Source organism: Streptopelia decaocto (assembly GCF_964273445.1).
Source record: "Streptopelia decaocto genome assembly, chromosome: 7".
NCBI classification, from domain to species: domain Eukaryota; kingdom Metazoa; phylum Chordata; class Aves; order Columbiformes; family Columbidae; genus Streptopelia; species Streptopelia decaocto.
In genome coordinates this window covers 66,813,260-66,819,761 of record NC_138661.1, presented here as the reverse complement: position 1 = coordinate 66,819,761, position 6,502 = coordinate 66,813,260, and positions in this window count along the sequence as shown.

Genomic DNA, 6,502 nt, shown 5'->3' with positions numbered 1-6,502 from the left:
GAAGAGTAAGACCGAAAGGGGACCTGAATTAACATTAGCAGATCTGAGTGTGCTGAGTTTGCTTGTTCTCCAGGCATATGACAGCTCAGGAGGAGAAATGAAATGTATGGCAACATCATTTTTGGGGATTACTCTGGGCTGTTTAGAGTCCACAGTGGCAACTTACTCTGAGACTTACAGAATTTTTACAGCTGTATTCCAAGTCCAAAACCTCTTTTGGGTTCTCTGAATGTTCATTGGGATAAACCTTTTTGGAACAACACTGGCCTCAAATTTGTCATTTAGTGGAAGCCCTTTGGCTTTACAGTTCAGCCTTGAAAGATGGAACCTGAACATCAGGAAATAGCCAGAGGGTGGCAGTCGGGCCTCGGGAGGGAAGAACATCCCAACCTCACTGGGAACTGAAGCCCGAGGGTTTAAAGGCTCTGGTCTTGCTATTATCCTACTTTAATTTTGCTTGAAGGAGGTAAATATGAAACTAATGCAGGGCTGAAAGTGACTTTTGGCTGATGTGAGAATGGAGCTCTTTAAAACTCTCTAAACCAAAGCTTTATATGCCCATCTCACCCTCTCTAAGAGGTAAGATGGTGTTAAAATAGCATTTGCCTGTAAGCAGGAGTAGCTTGTGTGGCCTTTTGCTTTTGGGTCTTTTAGTTCAGCCTAAACACTAGGAAATGAAAGGGATGCTAAATATCTAGTCGAGATTTAATAAACATAAATAAAATTAATTCTCTGAAGATCTCTGCGGTGAATCAGATCACGAGGTAGCGGGGACACTAATTTTCTGCTGTGGGTAATTGTTCAAAGCCAGGTGACCACTAAGACGGTAGTCGGAAGTTTTGTGTGTTGTGTTTGTATATCCTGGACTGAGACGTTATTTTTCTGCCATAGTTGCGGCAGGTCAAGCAATTAAGTACTTGAGTTAGGTGGTGTAAGGAGGGATTAAATGAATAGGATAATTGGTTTGTTTGGGTTCTTGTTTGTTTGGGTTTGGTTTGGTTTTGTTTTTTTAAACCAAAACAACAATGACAAAAACAAAACACCTCCCACACACACACACAGAAAAACAAACCCCATAGCACTGGAGCAAAGCTTATTTAGGGATAAAGACAGGGCATTTACGCCCAAGGTGAAACCTGTTGGTCTTCAGCCTCTCCATGGGAGATGGTGGCACAAAATTGGATGATGGCAGAAAATATAGTCCTCAAAAATGTTCAAAGGAGAACAAATTAATCAGGTGTTTGCACGGGGTCTTAAAAGCTGAGGTTCTCAAGGCTTTGAAGATCATCCAGTTAAGTGGGATATCATTGGACAAAGAGAATAGAATAAATTACTTTTTATTTTAAATCAGGGAGGAACATTTTCAGCAATGGAGCGGTTGGAATTATCAAAACATTAGGGTGATGTTATTATAAAACAGTTAAGGGCAATGGGGCAACTGGTAGAGGAAAATGCCCTAGTTTTGCCCTTCCCAGCACCCACTCGTTTTGACTTGTTAATAATCCAGATTTGCAGTCCTTGCCAAACCCACGTGTGTTCGCTGCCATTACCCTGAATTCCTCAAGAGGTGAACTGTGTTGTTTATGGGGTTTTCTCCATCTTTAGAAAAGAAGGAGAAATCTAGATGATTGTAGATCCAAACAGAACAGATGATGGAGGCAGCTGAGCTGCTCAGGAGCAGCCTGACTTCTTGTTTCCCAGGATAGTTTATTTTATAAGGAATATAAAGAGATTTCTTAACAGGTCAGGTGTAGAAGACTGGTGTATTAATGCAACGCTACTCCTGGGTGGGGAAAGAAAGAGGATTACATGAGACTGGAAGAGAGTTCATTGGCATGAACATGGTTTCTGTGCGATTTACATCTGCTATAGAGACTAATACTAAATATCCGCAAAAAAGGTGAGGAATTTCTACAATGAAAGTTTTGAAATAGCAGTAAAAAATAGTGCACTGATGGATGAAATACAGATGTATGAAAGGCCGGTTACAATGGTGTCCTTTAGGCAAAATAGTTTCTTCTGTGAAAAGCAGTAGTTTTATAGAGCTGGAGGATCAAATGGCACAATGCACCTTTTTTTCAGGAAAATTAGTTTATAAATATACCACAATAAATCAAATATCCTCTAACAGTGCAATTTTAACCACTGGAATACTTGTCTAAGGGCAGAAGAGTCTTTAGAACTTCAAGTTTACGTGTGTCTGATGTCTCCGGTAGATGTTCTAGGAATACTGTGGAGACATATGGTGAAAATTGCTGTTGGAAGCCTCATTTCGTGGGTTCTGCAAGACAATGGTAGCAAATGGGTGATGCTTGCCAGTCAGTAACAAAGTCTTTCAGGTCTTGTTGAGATGGAAAACTGGAAAACATCTCACCTGTTGAGTGCAAAACATTTGATCCCCAGAGGCCAAGAGATTGAAGTGAAATCACTGATACAGAGGAAGCTGTTAGGCCATTGCCAAAGGTCTCATTGATCCCTAGTAGTTTAGTTTACCTTGTCTTTGGCCATACGAGCTAGCTTGGCTTTTTGATTTTTGCAGCTAATCATTCGGGGTCCTGCCAGTTTTGTGGGGTTTTATTTGTGTGTGTGTGTGGTTTGTTTGGTTTGGTTTTTGGGGGATTGTGGTTTTAATGTATATATACATACATCCCTCTACAGCCATTGGAGGTAAAGGGGGGCTGTTCCAGACACTGTTTTGGTTAAAAAACTAGCATAAATACAGTGAATTGCCTCTGGAGGTGCCTGCTGCTCTTCAGGCTCTATAGGAAGAACGTACACAACCAGTGCAGATTAGATGCCTCACTTTGTATTAAACTGCTATGGTTTGGTGACCATCGCTGCCAGAACTCCATTCTATGGGAAGGAGATTGTTTTCACTGAAATATGTTTCTTGGTGTATAAGAGATGTTGCTAATTCCTACAGCTACTGAAGGTGAGGTCTGGACATCCCAAATATGTCTTGTACAGATGCCAAAGGCGGTGACTTTTTGGACAGAGCCTCGGGACCTATGAATCATAGCATTGTTCAGGTTAACAAAGATATCACTTATTTATATATCATATATCAGGGTTATATAGCCTGACCTCATGCTCAATTCAGTAAATACTGAATTCAGGCCATTGCTTAGGGCTTCGTTCAGCTGAGTCCTGAAAACCCGCAGGAGCACAGGTCCTGTAGGCTTTTTGGGCAGCATCTTCCGAAGCTTAATTATCTTTGTAAGGAAAAAGCTGGTCAAGACCTCCCTTGTTTCATGATATTACCTGCTGGTTTCCCCGCATGGCTCAAGCCACGGAAGAACCAGGATTTTGCCGTCAGACACAGGCTCTGGTCAAAAGCACATAAAGGTAAATGAAGTGTCTGTGTCTCCTTGGAGCGGCCCCATGAATAATCTTGTCTGCAGGGCTTGTTACTGAAATACAACATTTTATTTCTCCTAAAAGACAGAATAACAAGATACCCATTCTAATGGGTATCTCAAACTCGATTCAAGGAGAACCAGCCACTGCCAAGAAATGTAATTCATTTTGCTTTTCTGTCCCTTCCTAATCATGTTTGTTCTGTTCTCATTATCTCAAAGACATGGAAGTTTTTTATATTTTATATTGTCTGTTGTGCATGATCTCCCAGCTGAATGATGCTTTCTGAAACACCCGAAAAAAGACCTGTATGTACAAAACCTATAAGGGGAAAGGATGGGAGAAGGGTTCCTGCCTTCTACATGGGTATGTCTGCTATCAGGATATTTTATTGGGGTGTGGTATCTACAATACAAAAACATTGTTGAAGAGATAAAGAGAATATAGGGCAGAGCTGCAGGAGAAACTAGAGCCTTAGGAAAGTTTCTTATTGTAGAAGAATAAATTTGTTGGAGCTCCCTGAGCCAAATAAAAGAAGAGGTGGTGACTTGATGATAAAATGAGAAGTTTTATAGCATAGGGTACTTCAATTTGGGAGTGATAAAGAAATACTTAGCAGCTGAAATGTGAATCAATATCAGTTCAAGCTATGCAGATGGTGCAGATTCCTAGTACCAAGGTAAATTAGCCCAAAGTTCAATATAGCAGGAGCAGTGATAGATTGTCTGCTAAGCAAAATATCATAATTCATTAATGACTTAATTTTCTAGAAGATGATTCCTTGTAAACTGTAGCTGTTGTTTGGTTTGGCTCAGAAAGAGATCAGGGCAGTCCTTTGGGCAGTATTATCATAATTAGGTCACCCCCTGCACCGTAGACCTTTTGGGATGAACATGAGTGCTTCTACAACAATCGTTTGGATACATGGCCAGATAGAATAACTTCTTTTAGCAAGAAAAGGTGCAAATGTCCTAACAAGTGAGTCTGAATTCCTCTCCAGGATTATCTTACAGTTAGTTATGAAAAAGGAACAAGATGAAGTAATAAATGCTAGATGTTGCAAACGAAAAGGTGAATAAGATGCTGCCAGTAAGCTTAGGTTACGTCTTGGTCATTTTGAGGATCTCTCTATTTTATTCCCTCTTCTCCTCTCATCCAAGAGGAAGATCAGAAATGTGTGACTTCATTTGAAGCTACAAAGCTACAAATATTCCTGTCTTGAGCAAATATTCCAGAGTTACTGAAACCGAGGAATAAATAAGGGGAAAAGGCCTGCTGGAGTCTTAATTCAGATTCTGAGTAGCTGGTTCAATGTTATAGTCTCTGTCTTATAGACAACTTCTAATTCTCGAAGAAACCTTTTCTTCTGAGAGAACAACATCTCTTTAACAAAGGTAGTCACCACCCACAACTGCTATGAGGCAGGACATGTCGAGGCAGAGACAGACTAGAATAGATTCCTAAACTTTGTGTCATCAGATGCAAGACTACAGGCAGAACGTGTGGATTTTTTTTTTTTTCTGAAAATAAAAAAGAGATACTTTGCAGAATTACTGAAGTCATATCAGAGCAATAGGACTCATTGGGATTCTCTTCTGTCCTAGTTTGTTCAAGGTTTTGGGACTGGGGGAGCTGTAGCCATGTTATGCTCCAGCCTGTTGTACCTGGCAGTGAAGAACTTTGCGGGAAGAACCAAGCCAGGAGCAGAAGGAGCTGGGACTTCGTGTAATCTGGGAAGAAATTAGGATTGCCTTGGTGATGCCTCAGCCTTCAAAGACCCTTTTAGGGGAGTAAAATTCTTATTCATGCTTTTGCAGCATAAATAAGACTCATGCAACCATTGGCTGTAGAGTTAACTGTCCTTGGGATGTTGACTACCTGACGGAAGGGTGTTTTAGTTTCAGAGTTAAAATGTGATGTAGTGTGATGTTGTCTTGGTTAAAATGGGTAGCAACTTTGCAAAAATCAGAAAATTAAGCTTTGCAAAAGAAATGAAAGCAAGTATCAAGTCTTCTTCAGCCATATGAGTGAAAAATATGACTGACCTCCTTGTGGAGAGGATAGGATGTAGAAGTTGAAGGTTGATGCACACCTCTGAGTCAAAATGCATATAGAATATACCCTGTAGTATGTGCCTGAGGAAGGACGGTGTAGGAGGCAGATGGTGAAGGGCAGAGAATTGAATTATGGTCAAATAAGTGCAGGAGACAAGTTGTTGCAGGATCTGGGCCTCATGCATTGCAGAAGTTGGAAGGTGGCCCAAGACCCACAGGAAGGACAGAAGAACTGAGATGTTCTGTGTGTAGGCTGTGGAACCACCGTGGGTGTTTAATCCAAGCTTATGCCACATTGTTCCTAATTGGTGTTGCACAAGCTGTGTATTTTAAAAAAAGCTTTCAAGCTTGGTTACCTTTTGTAGAGTTTTTCTCTTGTAAATGCACAATTGCAGAGAACCAGAGCTTTCAGAAGTGCATCTGCAATCTGTGGGTGCTCTGCACTGAACATAGAAAATGCTATAAAAATGCTGACTAGTCTGAAAAACCCAGCCCCAAATATATGACAGTGGGAAAACAAAATGGGTTTGTTACAGGCATTTAACAGTTTTAGCTTGAATCATTCTGTGTCTTATTTAGTCTTTGTAACAATATCCAATGCTGTCCATGTGCTTGAGAGAGGGGCTTTTTAACAGCTATTAAATTGCAAATGTATAGTTTTATTTAGATCAACTGAATTTAGATCTTAAAGCCACAGAAGAGCACCTGGGGTTTTGACTTCTGTGAAGTCGGAGGGTGTATTTCATAGAAATTGCAGGTTAAATAAGATACACAGGACAGAAAAGTACATGGTGAATGTTGAAGAGATTAATATCAGCCCTGTTTAAAAAGAATTTAGGGTGTGTAATTACAGGTGGTGTGTGGATGAGAAGGTCACATCAGAATTACAATAGCAACTCGGGTCAAGTTGTGCAGCATCTTCTGTGTCGGGGTGTTAGTAACTTACTCAGAAGTACCAAAAAATTATATTATATAGTTCAGTGCCTTAATGCAACTGATTGTTCCATGGGAAGTTTCAGGTGAGGAGGTTCACAGTGCTTATTACAGAACCTAATTTTACACCTCATTATAATTAACATGGCATCTGTCTT